The 14,731-nt window shown below is 50.0% G+C and overlaps 1 protein-coding gene and 1 long non-coding RNA gene across 13 annotated transcripts in view; both read right to left on the bottom strand.

Annotated features, from left to right (window-relative positions):
* HIVEP3 (HIVEP zinc finger 3) overlaps nt 1-14,731 on the bottom strand; it is a 448,346-nt gene that overhangs the window by 327,290 nt on the left and 106,325 nt on the right. The window lies entirely within an intron of this gene.
* Nucleotides 9,758-13,481, bottom strand: LOC144381776 (uncharacterized). The gene is made up of 2 exons (XR_013447591.1): nt 13,166-13,481; nt 9,758-10,047 (listed from the first exon to the last, which is right to left on the bottom strand). It is a non-coding gene; the product is annotated as an uncharacterized LOC144381776 (long non-coding RNA).

The raw sequence follows: 14,731 nt of genomic DNA, 5'->3' as shown, positions 1-14,731 counted from the left end.
AGGAAACCAGAGTGGAGACAGATTTAGCCTCTGCTGGAGTCTCGTGGTGTTTCCGCGCCAGGCCCAGAGCCCTCCGGGTTTGCGGTCTGTGCCCAGACTCTGCTCACCAGCCCGTCCCCAAGAGGCCCACCATGTTTTACACAAGGTAGCAGCCGCATAGGGCAGGCCCAGGAGGGGCCCAGGGGCTCAGGACACAAGCTCCAAATTCCAGGGAACTCTCTCACTATCATCACCACCACAGCTCCTGGCCCAACAACCAATTTTCAGATCCAGGGTATCTCAGTCTGGCTGTGGAATTTTGTTGGGGAGTGTCCTGGTCCCAGCTGTCCAATTCCAAAGGCATCGCTCCCCTACACTCACCACAGAGCAGTCCCTTTTATGGGGGAGGCTTTGAAGCAGCTGAGAACCGTGTTCCAGCCTCATAGCATTCAACAATCCACTCTGGCCTTAACATCATTTAGACACAGCCCCCCTGAATCATAGCATGGGGGAAAGTCGTGAGCAGCAAGACTTGGCTGAAGAAAACGTACAAATTCTGCCCGCTAAAAAATTCCCTGGAGTTTTCCCACTCCTGTGAGCTGGGTTTCAGTTCCTGGCTCTTGGCTCCCCTTTCTGGCCTGGGGAGGCGGCCTCCCCGGCGGCTCCTCAGCACTCTGGGACACACTGCAAGTTCAGAGCAGGCCACTGGACTTGAGCAGACGGCTAGCAAACATGCATTCTGTCACTGATTTGTTCATTCACTTGTCCATTCTTTAAAAAAAAAAAAAAATTATTTATTTGAGAGAGAGCAGGGGGAGGGGTAGAGGGAGAGGGAGACAGAATCTCCAGCAGACTCTGTGCTGACCGTGGACCCCGACAAGGGGCTCGATCCCAGGACCCTGAGATCATGACCTGAGCTGAAACCAAGAGTCGGGCACTCAACCGACTGAGCCACCCAGGCGCCCCTTATTCCTCCCATTTTTAAAGATGAAGATCCTGAGGTTCAGAGCGATGAACAGATGCAGACTGACCATGAAACTAATGAAGAAAGTTTCAAGGCCTTTTGCATGGGTCCCTTTTGAGGCCCTAGAGACATATTTACAGAATCGGATTTTTTTTTTTTTTTTTTAATCAAAATCAAGCTATTTTCGTTGCAATTGGTTAGGAGCACTGTCTCCTTCCATTCCGACGTCTCCTCCTGTTGCATCTCCCTTCATGTCAAATGGACTTACAGCGGCTACAGGCATTTTGGGAGCCAGCTAAGAGGAAGCTGACTTGCAGATAAATTTAGTTTAGGTGTAGTGGGATCTCTGCGTGTGGCTCACAGTCACTTCCATCCAGAGGATGGTTATTGCTGGCTGTGCCCCCACCACCCAGCTATCCCCATGGCTTCCAGAAACATGCTTACCATCCACTGCACCAACTCACTGTCATTGAGATTCAAAGGTGCAACACCTGGCCCCTCAGATATGTGGGCAAGGGAGGAAAAACAAGGACTGAAATACCCGGAGCCATGGGGTGCCTGGGTGGCTCAGTCGGTTAAGTGCCTGCCTTCAGCTCAGGTCATGATCCTGGAGTCCTGGGGTCGAGCCTGGGAGCCCCATCCCATTGGGCCCCCTGCTCAGCGGGGAGCCTGCTTCTCCCTCTCCCTCTGCCCCTCCCCCCACTAGTGCTCGCTCTCTCTCTCTCTCTCTCTCTCTCTCTCACTCTCGCTCACTCTCTCTCAAATAAATAAATACAATCTTAAGAAAGAAAGAAAGAAAGGAAGGAAGGAAGGAAGGGAGGGAGGGAGGGAGGGAGGGAGAGAGAGAGAGAGAGAGAGAGAAAGAGAGAAAGAGAGAAAGAAAGAAAGAAAGAAAGAAAGAAAGAAAGAAAGAAAGAAAGAAAGAAAGAAAGAAAGAAAGAAAGAAAGAAAGAGAAAGAAAGAAAAAAAAATACCCGGAGCCAGAAGCTAGTCTGTGAACATTTCTTCCAGTCATGAGACATGTGGAATTGTAGGAGGGGCATTTAGTTCACAGTGATACCTACTCAAAAAGGGAAGTTTTCTCCTGTCAGAAATACATTTAATGAAACATTGAACATAGTCACACAAACACTTTTCCCCTTCTTGATGGGAATTACGCAAAATAGATTTTATCAACATTCCTGCATGGCAGGACCCAAACCTGTAGCCATACAACAAAAAGTGGATGTCTGTTTATGCAGTCATGTTTTATGCATTGGGACTACCAATAATAAAAAACAAATTTCATCAGCCATGCTAGGAGAAAAACTAAATGATCTTTTCAGTCTCCCTTTACAAAAATTACAAAGTCATTATCATATGAAGAGGTGATCAAAGAGTATTCAGCCAAAAGATGTTAAGGGAAAGAAGTACAGAGGTTTGGTAGGCAAATCATTCATAAAAACATTTGGTTGTTTTTCTGGATTTTGTAAAGTTTGTGATACACGTCAGGCTTTTAAAACTTATGTCGGATGTGATTTCTTTTCTCATTCTAAGTAAATTTTCACAATTGTACCTCATTTTGTATTTGTGATTTTATATGTTTTTTTCTCTTAAAGAGGTGCCCAAAATTTGCATAAGCTTCAAGCCCTACAAAAATCTCGATCCAGGGATGCCTGGGTGGCTCAGTCGGTTAAGCGGCTGCCTTCGGTCCTGGGATCAAGCCCCACGTCGGACTCCTCGCTCAGCAGGGAGTCTGCTTCTCCCTTTCCCTCTGCCTGCCGCTTCCCCTGCTTGTGCTCTTTCTCTCTCTCAAAAAAAAAAAACTCAATCCATCCCTGAAGGTGAAATCATCATCCAACCAGGAAGTAGCAGACCCCAGCCTGGAGGACTTGGTACCCTGAGTTTGGAATTCTCTGCAACTCACCCCATTGTGCACCCAGACATTGGGCACTCTGGGCTGGAGTGGAGAAGGGTGATGGGTGATAAATCAGCCACAAGCTCTATCACGGTGGCCAATGCATTAGACTTCTCCCTCACCTTGGTAGGCAGGTAAGAGGCATTTTGAGGACCTGACACTGACAAAACTTGACTCTATGACAAACAAGTGCCCAGATTAAGGACAGATAATCCCACATTCCCACACAACATAACTGAACCTGATTTGATTCTTCCAGGTGCCATATTCCCTAGACTTGCACCACCTAAAATGGCAGGCGCTCACCCTATATGGCTATTTATATTTAATTTAAATGAAACAGAATTAAAAATGCACTTCCTTATTTGTACTAGCGACATTTCAAGTATGCAACAGCCTCATGTGGGTAGTGGTTACTGTACTGGACAGTACAAATATAGAATGTTTCCATCATCCCCAGAAGTTCCATTGTTCAGCTCAACTGGTTTAAATATTTGCTATTCGCTATTAAGATATAGCTAAGCTCTTCTTCTCAAGCAGAGGGCATTTTTGGGTAAATATGGCAGACATATGAGGAGAGGAGAAGAAGTAGCAGAAAGGAAGGCCTGTCCAGAAAGAAAAGCAAAGTGGAGCATCTTTGTTACAGAGAAGGGCCAAGGGAACGCCAGAGAGGAAGGAGAACCCAGGCTGGCTGGTGTGGGGAGCCTCACACAGAAAAAGTGCATTGTTGGACACATAAGCCAAGAAAATGATTCAAATCACACCCATGTGGGGCGCCTGGGGGGCTCAGGCAGTTAGGCATCCAACTCTTGATTTCAGCTCAGGTCATGATCTCAGGGTCCTGGGATTGAGCCCCACATCAGGCTCTGCACTCAGCATGGAGTCTGCTTGAAGATTCTCTCCCTCCCTCTGCCCCCCTCAAATAAACAAATAAATCTTTTCCAAAAAATCATACCTGAGAAAGAGTAAGAAGTAGAAATATTAGCTCCAGAACCACAATTATTTGTCTCTACACACACACACACACACACACACACACACACTCTAAAGTGCACTTTGCTGGGGAGCCTCAGTCACAGCTGTGCCCAGCAGGAATGTCTCCAGACACCAAGTGCAGAGTCCCTGGCTGCATCCTACCTCTCCCTCCACTGCCACCCCACTCCCCAAAATACCACTGCCAAGTCCAGACCCTGCAGAGGTGTCAAGGGCAGCACCCCCCTTCTCCTGGGGCTGAAGGGATACCTTGCTTCACCGCTCCTGCTAGGCCTGACTTCGGGAATAAATCATGCACCCAGCCTCCCGTGTTCTGACATTCAAGGGCAGAGTGGGTACCCCTAGCTCCTTTCAGGGCTGCCAAGAGCACCCATTCGGTGAGTTCTAGAGCAAGAAGGCCTGGCAGAGTGAGGGACCCACATTTCTCCTACATCCTGGTGCCTGGGAGTGGAAAGGTGGGAAGCCCCATAGAAAGGAGGGCAATGAAGTATGCAACCTGCAGCTCTAGCACGGAGCTCCCAGGAGGAAGAAAGGACTCATGACGATGGGGACCCTGCTGACACAGCGGCTCCCGCCACACTCATCACTCCCATGTCACCCTCGTAAGAACCCTGACCTGCACGCACTAACAAAGTAACAGCCCTAGAAGAGATAAGCAACTTGCCCAGAGTTAACTGCTAATAATAACCCTGCCCCATCCATTCACCACCCCTTGAACAACTCCTAGGAGACAGCCTGCAAGGCAGGTAAAAGCCCGGGTTCTGGGGCAGCCTCCCTGGGTCTGAATCCTGGCTCTGTCCATTACAAGCTGTGTGCCTGGGCCATGTTACTCATGCCCTCCATGCTTCAGTTTCCTTGTCTGTAAAATGGGGATAATACTAGTACACCTACCCATGGGTCCCTGGTGTGCATTAAATAAATTTATAGGTGTGAAGTACTCAGAACTGAGCCTGGGGTGTGGTAAGCATTCTGGGTTGGCTGCCTTATTCCAGGCACCGGGTCCGTAAAGAAAGCTAAACACAGCCCCTGCCCTCAAGAACCTTACAGCTAATGGAGAACAGACAAGTGTATAAGTTGTAGGGTATAGAGGGTGCTTGGGGTGCACAGGAGGGACCCCAAAGCCAGAAAGAGCCTCATTCCTGGGCAAAGTGACAACTTGTTTAAGTTTTGAAGAACCACAGGATAGGCACTGTTCTGGGCCCGTTTTTAAAAAAAATATTTATTTATTTTTAGAGAGAGAGAAAGAGAGAGCAGGGGGAGGGGCAGAGGGAGAGAATCTCCAGCAGACTCCCTGCTGAGCGCAGAGCCCGACACAGGGCTCAATCTCACGACCCTGAGATCATGACCTGAGTCAAAATCAAGAGTCAAACGCTTAACTGACTGAGCCACCCAGGCGCCCCATTATGGGCCTTTTTACTAGAATTTCTCATTTAATCCTTGGCCATTTCACAAATGGGGAGCCTGAGGCTCAGAGAATTGAAGGAACACCCCCCTCCCCCACCGTCCATCACCTAAGTGGTAAGTGACAGAGCCAAGATTCAAGCCCTCATGTGCCTGATTCCAGAATCCTGACTCCAAGACTGGGCCAGGTGTGGGCCGGCCAGGCAACTGCCTGGGAGACAACCCTCTAAGAGGCTCTAGAGCAGCTCGGAGGCATGAGAAATGTGGGGCAGTTAACTCTGGTCTCTGTACATGGTTCCTTCCATAACCTGCAAAACATCCATGGGTCCTAGCTGGGCCCAAGAAGACAGTACCCTCACCTGGAAATAAATACTTGGCTCAGGCACCACTCATGTTCCTCACCATATAATTATCAGATAAACTATAAAGAAGAGATCTGAAACATCAGTCTGCCTGAGAGGCCTACAGTTTCCCTACAGCCCCACTCTCCCCACAGGGGAGCCCTGAAATGAGCAGGCCAGCCGGAGACATGGGCTGACCTGTACCGTTTCTAGACCCAGGGGCTCCAGGGTCCCCAGACTACCACTGCTATATGATTGCACTGAAGCACTCAGCTGGAAGGACCACCTTGGCTTTAGATACAACCCGGTCCTTTGCCAGGGAACTTGTCTGCTGTCTGATCTATGTGATCAAACTCGCTGGTCTTCCCCTTCAGCCCTGGGCTGACAGGGACAAGCATTCCAGCAAAGGGGCAGGACCACAGAGAAAACCAAGGAAACAGGCAGACCATAGACTCAAAGCCCCAAACATATCTCCCAACCTTGGGTTTCACATTTATTTTTACTCTCAGAAGACAGTTTGTATCCAAATGGAGGGATTCAGAGATTTAATTTAACTTTGCCAAAACACACACTCATTTCCCCTCACTGTGCTTCCCAACCATAAAGCGGTGGCATCGGGGGAAACGGAAAGGAGGATGGCCTACATTACTGTGCTGAGGGCCAAGCTCACAGAGGGGTTGCCCTCTCCTGCTCTGGGTATCGATTCTACTTGAGCCCCCTGGACCAGGAGCTCCTGCAGGCTATCGTCACTGTGTCCCCAGCACAGTGCCTGGCTAGGATCCACAAATATGAGCTGAACAAATGAGGCTCCCTCCCGAGGGGGGCGGGGGGAGACTCCCACTCACTGCACTCTCCAGAAGTCCTTGGCGATCCCCTTGCTCTCTCTGTTCTGAGAATCCATTTGGGCTGCTTTAGAGCACAAGCTCACTTAGGAGGCAGCCCTCCAGAGATCAGGGGTTAACGGTGTTTACTGAGGAGCTGTCTTCCACAACATACCCTACAAACCTGCCTTCCCGTGTCCTGATTTTATAGCTTGTAAAAAGCCACGGCCTTCCAAACAAAAGGGGGAGAGTCAAACTCACCAAAGAGAAGTGTCTGTGAGGGATGAATGGCACCTCCAGACCTGTCAGCGCTGGAGAACTGCCTGTTTCCCAGCCTCGATGGGACACGAGGGCAAATATCAAGTTTCCACTGGACAGGACCACAGCATGTTGGGAAAAGAGCTTGCGCCAAAACAAAGGAAGAGCAAGATCTGGACCAGAACCAAATATCTGGGACACCCAAGCTGTGAGTACTGATTTAAAACCGCTAACCTACAAAAACGATCATTTGAATAGGAGCCGGTGTAGCTCTCTTTACGTTGGCCCAAACACTAGAGCGTTATCTTAAAAAAAAAAAACTATCCCCACACCCCCCGCCCTCCCCCCACCCCACCCAACCCTCGCCCAGAGCAACAGGTGCTGCTAACTCAGTTTTCTGACAACCTGGTCACACACCGAGTGGCCGGCCAGCATATTTCTTGCAAAGGGAGCTTAACTTAGCTCCGCTGGGCGCTCTGCTCACATCCCACGTCTGCCCATCACTGCCACAAGCTACACTTTGGGCAACTGAAAGCACGGAAAAGGCCTCAACGTGAACACAAGACCGGGAAATAGGCAAATGAGAGCGGGTACTTAGTGGGGTGGCATCCTGGCCCAGCTGCCGTGGGTATTAGTCCTCCTCGTGTCTGCTGACCCTTCTGCTCTGGGACCCTTCATGTTCCGCCTCCAGTGAAAACCCCCAACCGTGCTTCCAAGGAACACACACAGACACCAGCCCTGCCTGCCGCGGACAGAACCTCAAACCAGCCCCAGGCTGGACCTCCCTTATGGGCTCCCTTCTGGACCTGTGGAAATCCCGTCTAGCCATAGGAAGAAAAGAAAACATCTCACAACTGTGGCTGAGAAGCCGCTGGCCTGGGCCCAGATGCAGAGGCTTCTCGGCTGCTGCGTGTGTAGACACCGGCCAACCGGGAGCCCAGCCTTCCCTGACCACTGGTCTATAAAGAAAAAAGGTGATACCGGGAAATTGGGCTTTTCACCTTAGAACTGAGAAATGAGCCTATTGTTACACCCTCCAAGTGGGAGCCCCTGTGGCTCGGTGGTTCTCGACCAACAGCAGCTTTGCCCCCAGGGGACATTTGGTAATATCTGGAGACATTTGGGTCGTCACCCCTGGAGCTGGGCTGCTGCTCCTGACCTAGTGGGCACAGGCCGGAGATGCCGCCGCACACCCTACAAAGCACAGGACGACCCCCACAACAAAGAATTATCTGACCCAAAATGTCAAGAGTGCTGAGGCGGAGAAACCTTGCTCCAGGGAGCACTGGGTTCAAATCCCAACCCACTACCTACGAGCTCAGGGGCCTCGTACAAGTGACTTCACTTCTCAGGGCCACACGTACCCTGTGTCTATTTAACAAAACTCACATAGCAGCTTCTAAGTGCCAGGCACTATTCAAAGCACTGTGCACATATGAACTCACTCAATCTTCTTAACCACACTCTGCCCTAGTACTCTCCTCATCCCCATTTTATAGATGAGGAGACTGGGGTGCAGAAAAGTTAAGTAAATTGGCCAAGATCACCCAGCTAGTAAACAGAGGAACCAGGATTCATACCCGGTGAGCTGGCCCACCACCTGCCTCTGACATTACCTCATTCTTAGGGTTACCTTATAGCTTAAAATGTGCATCTATTAAATGCCTAACTCAGTCCCTGATACAAAGGAGTACAGCAAATGTGGCTTCTCATCCTTTGCTTGGCGTTAACCCTATGTTGTTTGTATTAACCCTGAACACTGAACACTGAGGAGAAGGATCATGCCACTTGCTTTTTCTCTTTCCCTTCCGACACCCAGGAAATGGCAAACATTCAAACGCTTCCATTCTCAAAACACGCGACAATACCAAAATGTTTGTTCAGAAACTGAAAATGAGCCCTAGCAAGGCTGGCATTAATCCACGCCAACACAATGTTCCTCGATGTCATGGCTCAGTGAGGATGGTCACCACAGGGTCACTGAGAGTGACCTCCTAGACCTGACATTGATCTTTGTTGTAGCCCCTCTCCAAAGCCACCCCCCGCCTCGGTCCTCTGCATGTTGGCTTTGGAAGGTCCGAAGTGTGTCTATTTGGAAATAAATGGTAAATGTTGCTTGTATTTAACAGATCAGCAGACCTTCCTAAGCCATCTGAAAAACACTCTCAGATGCACACTATAAGAGCACCCTGGCTGGGCATTTTGCAGAAGCAGAAACTAACACTGCACCAGCAACTCAGTACAAAAAGGAAAACCCACAACAGGCTTTAGTGTGGTCAGGTCTGGAAGCACAGCAAGTTAAGTAATTACCAAGCCAAACTTTGGAAAACTCGATACCTTTACTCAGGGGGACAACGCGATAGGTGTAGGGACCACAGCAATGGGGGTCTGCAGCAGCGGAGAGAGATTGGGCTCAACTCTGAAGACAACAAGGAAGAGGGGGATTGATGGCCTAGGAGCAGAGTGGGGTTCAGTGGGTGGGAAACTACCGAAAGGAAACCTCAGGAGCCGGGGGGCATTCTGGCTAAACAGAGCTAGCAGGCCTCTTGCTGGAGGCAGGCCAGGGTGAGCAGCCTTCACCCGGGGAAGGTGGAGGATGAGGAACCCAACCAGATAGTAAGGGTTACAGAGATACAGAGGACAGGGGATTCTGGCGAAACCAGCTTAGCACGGTTCTTGCCAAAACTGGACAAAGGAGAAAATAACACAGAGGCTTAAATGTTGAGGCCTAGTAGAAAAGAGCTTGGAAGAGCCTCACTAGAGTTTGGTCTTGGAGAGACTCTTTGTTGGGCCCAACCTCCGGGACAGCTTGTTTGTGGGTGAGGCCCAAACTCTTCAGGTGAGATGATTCCTTGAATGACCTACTTCTTCCGTGCTGGGGGCGCCTCAGGGCTGAGCTGTGTCTCCAGGTCGGCCTGCCCGCAGGTGATAAGGCCGCACGCGCACACACCCCTGCACGCTGGAGAGACACAGCAGACGGAAAGGTTTCCTCTCTAAGAATTCATGAAGGCAGGGGAGCCCAGAGCCCCAGCTGGGTGGGACTTTCTGAAAGCAACAACGTCTCTACAGGTAGGAAGAGAGACAAACAAAGCTTCCTTCCAGCTGAAGCAAACAGAGGCTTTATTTTCTCACAGGAGTGTCGTAAGAATTGATTGTTTGGGGGGAAATAACATAAAATCTAAGAGCTCTGGTTCCCAGGCTAGAAGACAGAGCAGATCTATTCATTCCGCAAGCATTAAAAACCCACTGCTTAATTAATACACCAACCACTCCACCGGCTCTTTGCAAGGAGGAAGCGCCATGCTCGCACTCCCACGGGCTGGCATCCTTGCCACGGAGGCTCGGACCCGATGCTGAAGGCCAACTCATGGCGCCTGCATTGGTGGATGCTCCCTTCCAAGAGGCAATGCAAAAAAAAAAAAAACCAACTGTTAAAAATCAAACATCTGCTGTGATGTCTCGAATTATATCAATACGTTCCTTTTTTAACAAGGTGTTATATCCAGGGAAAATAACCATTTACTGATTGTTAAAAAAAAAAAAAAGAAAAAAAAAGCCCTTCCTCCACCAGGAAACTGCTCCAACCAGAAAGTTGGTTTCCCATTTGATGTGGTTTCCATGTCGGTCAGGAGTATTTAGCACCCTCTGGTCTGTTTCGTGGACCCCAATGAAGAGTGGGGTGTCCCCCTAAAAATAGCGATGTGGACACTGCTTCTGAGGGCCCTTCGTGTGGAGGGAAATGTTTGTCACATGCCTATTACACATCGTTTCCTCTGCCATGAGCTCAACATACACTGTAGAGTCTGATACCCAACGCGAATGGGTACAGTGATGATGGCATCTCAGCCCTCAAATCATTAAGCCCTCCCAAAGGCTCTCTCGAGTCCGTTTCTACTATCATCCCATTCTTACAATGAGGAGACGGAGGCTCTGAAAATAAGCTTCCCAAGGTCACTTAAGTGGTGGGTCTGGGATTCAAATCCAGCCCGACTTTTCTCCAAATCTACCTCCTTGTCCCTGCACCAAATGCTTGCAGGCCCGGGTCTTCTCCCCTATCAGCAGGACCTTGGCATGCTGGTGAGGCCAGACCTTGTCCGGAACGTTTGGGGGTTAGGTGTGAATTCCAAAGCCCTTTCCTAAAGCAAATTTTTTGGAAGCACAGGCCTCGTGAGGGCCACAAGGGAAAACAGAACCAGATCGGGAAGACTGCTTTGCACCAGGCCAAACACAGCCACGTGCTTCAGGACAAACCGCCCACATGCAAGGCTTCCCCACCGGCAGTTCGAGACGTGCCTGGGCCGACTTGCCTTCTTTGGTCTCCTTAAAGCTTCCTAACCTTTAAAATGGGTCCAATAATGCCTGTCTTTTAGGGCTGCTATGAGGAGTTCATGTGATAAGCATCCTAACAAACCTAACAAGTGCCTGGCACATGGTGGTCAGTAAGCCATGGTTCCTGCTACTGTTTCTTGGTGACTCCAGGAGTTACTCCTAGACCCAGGGAAGAGGAGGAGAACAATCCTCTCCCATGCGAAAAAGTATCTCATCAATATTTTTTTTAAATTTCTCGTGCATGATGAGAGTAAAAAGCAGACAGACTTTGCATTGGTTTTATAATTGCTTTTAAATCCTCTACAGATAATGGACCCCCTTCTTGCCTGCACCTGTGTTAGACATCACCCACTCCCTCCTCCCCACTCTGTGCCCCTTCCCTACCCCCTGCAGGCCACAGCCTAGATCTCTTCCAAATTTCCCAAAAGACAGGGAATAGAGAAACAGCAGTGGTCTCTCCCACCCCCCTCCCCTCCCCACCTCTATCCCCACAGCAATCACAACACTTCAGGGAAAAAGAAAGCAGCTCCTTCACAAACAAGGTGGGCCTGGCCACAGAGGGCCTCACTGAAATGCTTTCCAGGGAAAAGGAGATGCACATGCAAAGCTCATAACTGGGAAAGAACATGCTATTCAGGAAGGCTGGAGGAGGGGCGATGGGCGAGTGGTGGAGAAGAGGGTGGGGAGGTGAACAGGCTGTGTTAAGAAGTTTCAGTTCTTTCATTCAGCGAAAAGCCTCTGACATGATCAGGGCCAGTGCAAAGAACAGCCTGGAAGGGTCAAGGCAGGTGTAGGGGAGCAGCACCTGGACAAGAGAAGTAGAAGTCAGAATGGACAAGTGGGTGCGCTCCAACCCATGTCCTTAGGAAGAGAAATCGATGGCCCTTGGTGATTGAGAGCTTAGATGTGACAGGTGGTGGGAAGGAGAGAGGGTGAAGTCTATTTTTTGGCTTAAGCACCTGCAGGGAGAGGGGTGCCTCTTACTGAGACAGGGGATGTCTGAAGAGGAGAGACTCGAAGGCAAAAGGCCAGGGGCGGGGGGGGCGGGCAGGTGAGCAGATACTGAGCCAAGTTGTACACGTGCTGAGTCACCCCAGTAGAGAAGTTGAGAAGATGGCTGTATTGAAAGTCAGGTGTTCCAAAGGGTGGTCCAGACGGGATGCATGGAAACAGACACTGGGGAGGTGAAGTGTTCCCCCGGGGAGAGCGGCCACAGGAAGAAGAGAGTTCTGGGGCACTCCCACTCTTAACGACCAAGCAGGGGGGTGGAGAAAGTGGCAAAGGTGGCCAGGCAGAAGCAGCCAGAAAAGGAGGAAGAACATCAGCGGAGGGTGGTGCTTCTGAGGCTAAGGGAAGAAAAGAAGATTTAGAGTTTTAATTAAACTTAATAAAATGCTGCTTGGAGGGCAAGAAAAATGCAGTCTGAACGATGTCATTGACACTGACAGATACGCAGGTCACAGGTGTTCTCGCTAGGAGCAGGTGCAGCAGGGGCCAGCATGCAAGGCCTGAAGAGCGAGCAGGAGGTAAGACATGCACTTACAGCTCACTGGCTGTCACATCACTCAGTATATCTCCTACACAGCCTGCAGCTCAACGTAGGATCACCCTGCTTATTCATTTGTTTACTTATTTACTATCTTCTTCCCTCCCTGGAAAGGGAAGGTCTGTCAGGGTAAGCACACCGTACAGCCCATACTTAGAAGAATGCTTGGCACAGAATAAAGACCTGTTGAATACTGGACAAATGAAACAGAATCAGAGAGTAGATGCGAGTTTGGTTCATAAGCAGGGAGAGAGGGGGCTGGAAAGCGGGTGGGCTGCCAGCAGAAGCCATTGATGGGGATGTACCAGTGGTGAGAAGAACAGAGGTGGGTGGGGCCCCGAGAAGGCAGAGAGTTAGGGCAGGTGCAAGACACAAAAGCTTAAGAGAGAGACTGGAGGGTATTTTCTGGTTTAAATGACATCCAACCTACCGATCCAGGACTTAGGGCATGCGCCCCCACAGCAAGCCCTGAAACAAGGCTCCCTTGTCTCTCTTCATCAAAGAAATGTCCCCAGGAAGTGGGTAAGGGAGTGGGGAGAGCCCACAGAGAAGGGGAGGAGCCAGGCTGGGGTCTGACCTCAGGTGAAGTCCCAGCCTCAGCCTGATCCCAGGAGACATCTGGAGTCTAAATCGTACCTCCTCCAGAGTTTGGCATCCTCCCCAGGGCACGGCAGCTGAGCTTTCATCTTCCCGCACCAGTTAGTTCATAATGGCCACCAATACTCCGGCTCGCTTGGCAAGAGGACAATACTCGGAAGAAGGTGACAGGGGCAAAAGCCACAGAAGCTGCAGGGGAGGGAGGGGTGCACAGAACCCGTCAAAGTGAGCCAAGGGTGTCTGGGCAGAGTGCCAACAATGTTTGCTACTAAATCGGGACAGAGTTTTGTGTGGATTACCCTGGAAGAGCCCACCATACAAACAACTCCATTCCTGGGGCCTTGATGGCCCAGGGATAGTTACCATTTAGAATCATTTTTGTTCTGGAAAAGAACCCTTCCAAGGTGATCTGCTCTGGAAGTGTGCAGAAGAAATGCTCCTCTTGGAAAACTCTAAGGGTGTGAGTTTAGTGCCGTAGCCAACACTGGATGCGATGTGCAGCTCTGAAAAGGGACGTTGAGCATTTGGAAACACTCACAAGTCAAGAAGTAGAAAATGGAGTAACCTGGGGCGCCTGGGTGGCTCAGATGATTAAGCTTCTGCCTTCGGCTCAAGTCATGATCCCAGGGTCCTGGGATCGAGTCCCGCATCGGGCTCCCTGCTCAGTGGGGACCCTGCTTCTCCCTCTGCCTCTCTCTCTCTCTCTGTCTCTTATGAATAAATTTTTAAAAATCTTAAGAAAAAAAAGAAAATGGAGTAACCCATATTACACTCCTGGAACATGCTTATGATGATCACAGCCTTGTGACATGGCAGACTCCTCAGAAATGAAATCAATTGAAATAAAATAGAATCCATCAACCAGCGAATATTTCCCGAATATCTGCTATGAATCCAGCTCTGTGCCAGACATGGTGAGAGGGAGAGATGCCTCCTGTGCTCGAAGCTAATCTATCACCAGGCGACAGTCCTAAAACAATTAAAACACAAGGCAAAGTTAGGATCCCTGGGAGGGATTTAGTTTAGTTTGATGGGTTAAGAGTGAGCCCCAGACTCCAACCGCCTGGGATGGTGCCCATTTCTGCCACTGGACTCTCTGTGTTTCACATTCTGAAATGTGTCTGAAAAATGCAGTAATCATAGCACTTACTGCACAGGATTCCTATGAGGATAAAAGGAGATCATTTGTGTCAGGCCCTTAGAGCAGGGCCTGGTGCATACGGTACGCGCTCCGTTCCTGGGAGTCCCACTGCCGCAGGTATTATTGGAGGCAAGGGATGGAAAAAATCACTACTTACTTGACTTGTCTCCTATCCTGCTCTGCTCGGGAAGGACCAAGACCCCATGCCTGGCTATGGGGTCACACTAGAAAAGAAAATCAAGAAAATCCCCCCTTGTTTTCTTGGACCCAGATGTGACCAACCTAGGCATGGACCAAGAGCTGCGGGCGGATGGCGTGTTCCTCTCCCGAGTTGGCCAGGAACCAAGGCCAGCGACTTTCTGTCCTGAAAGCCTTTCAGACTCAGAGCACGCATGTGCTCAGACTCTAAAGAGTGTTGGGTCAGCACAGAAGCACTAGGAAAGCCATCAGCATCCTTGTGTCCC

Source organism: Halichoerus grypus, chromosome 5, assembly GCF_964656455.1.
Source record: "Halichoerus grypus chromosome 5, mHalGry1.hap1.1, whole genome shotgun sequence".
NCBI classification, from domain to species: domain Eukaryota; kingdom Metazoa; phylum Chordata; class Mammalia; order Carnivora; family Phocidae; genus Halichoerus; species Halichoerus grypus.
This window is presented reverse-complemented; position numbering and strand designations above follow the sequence as displayed.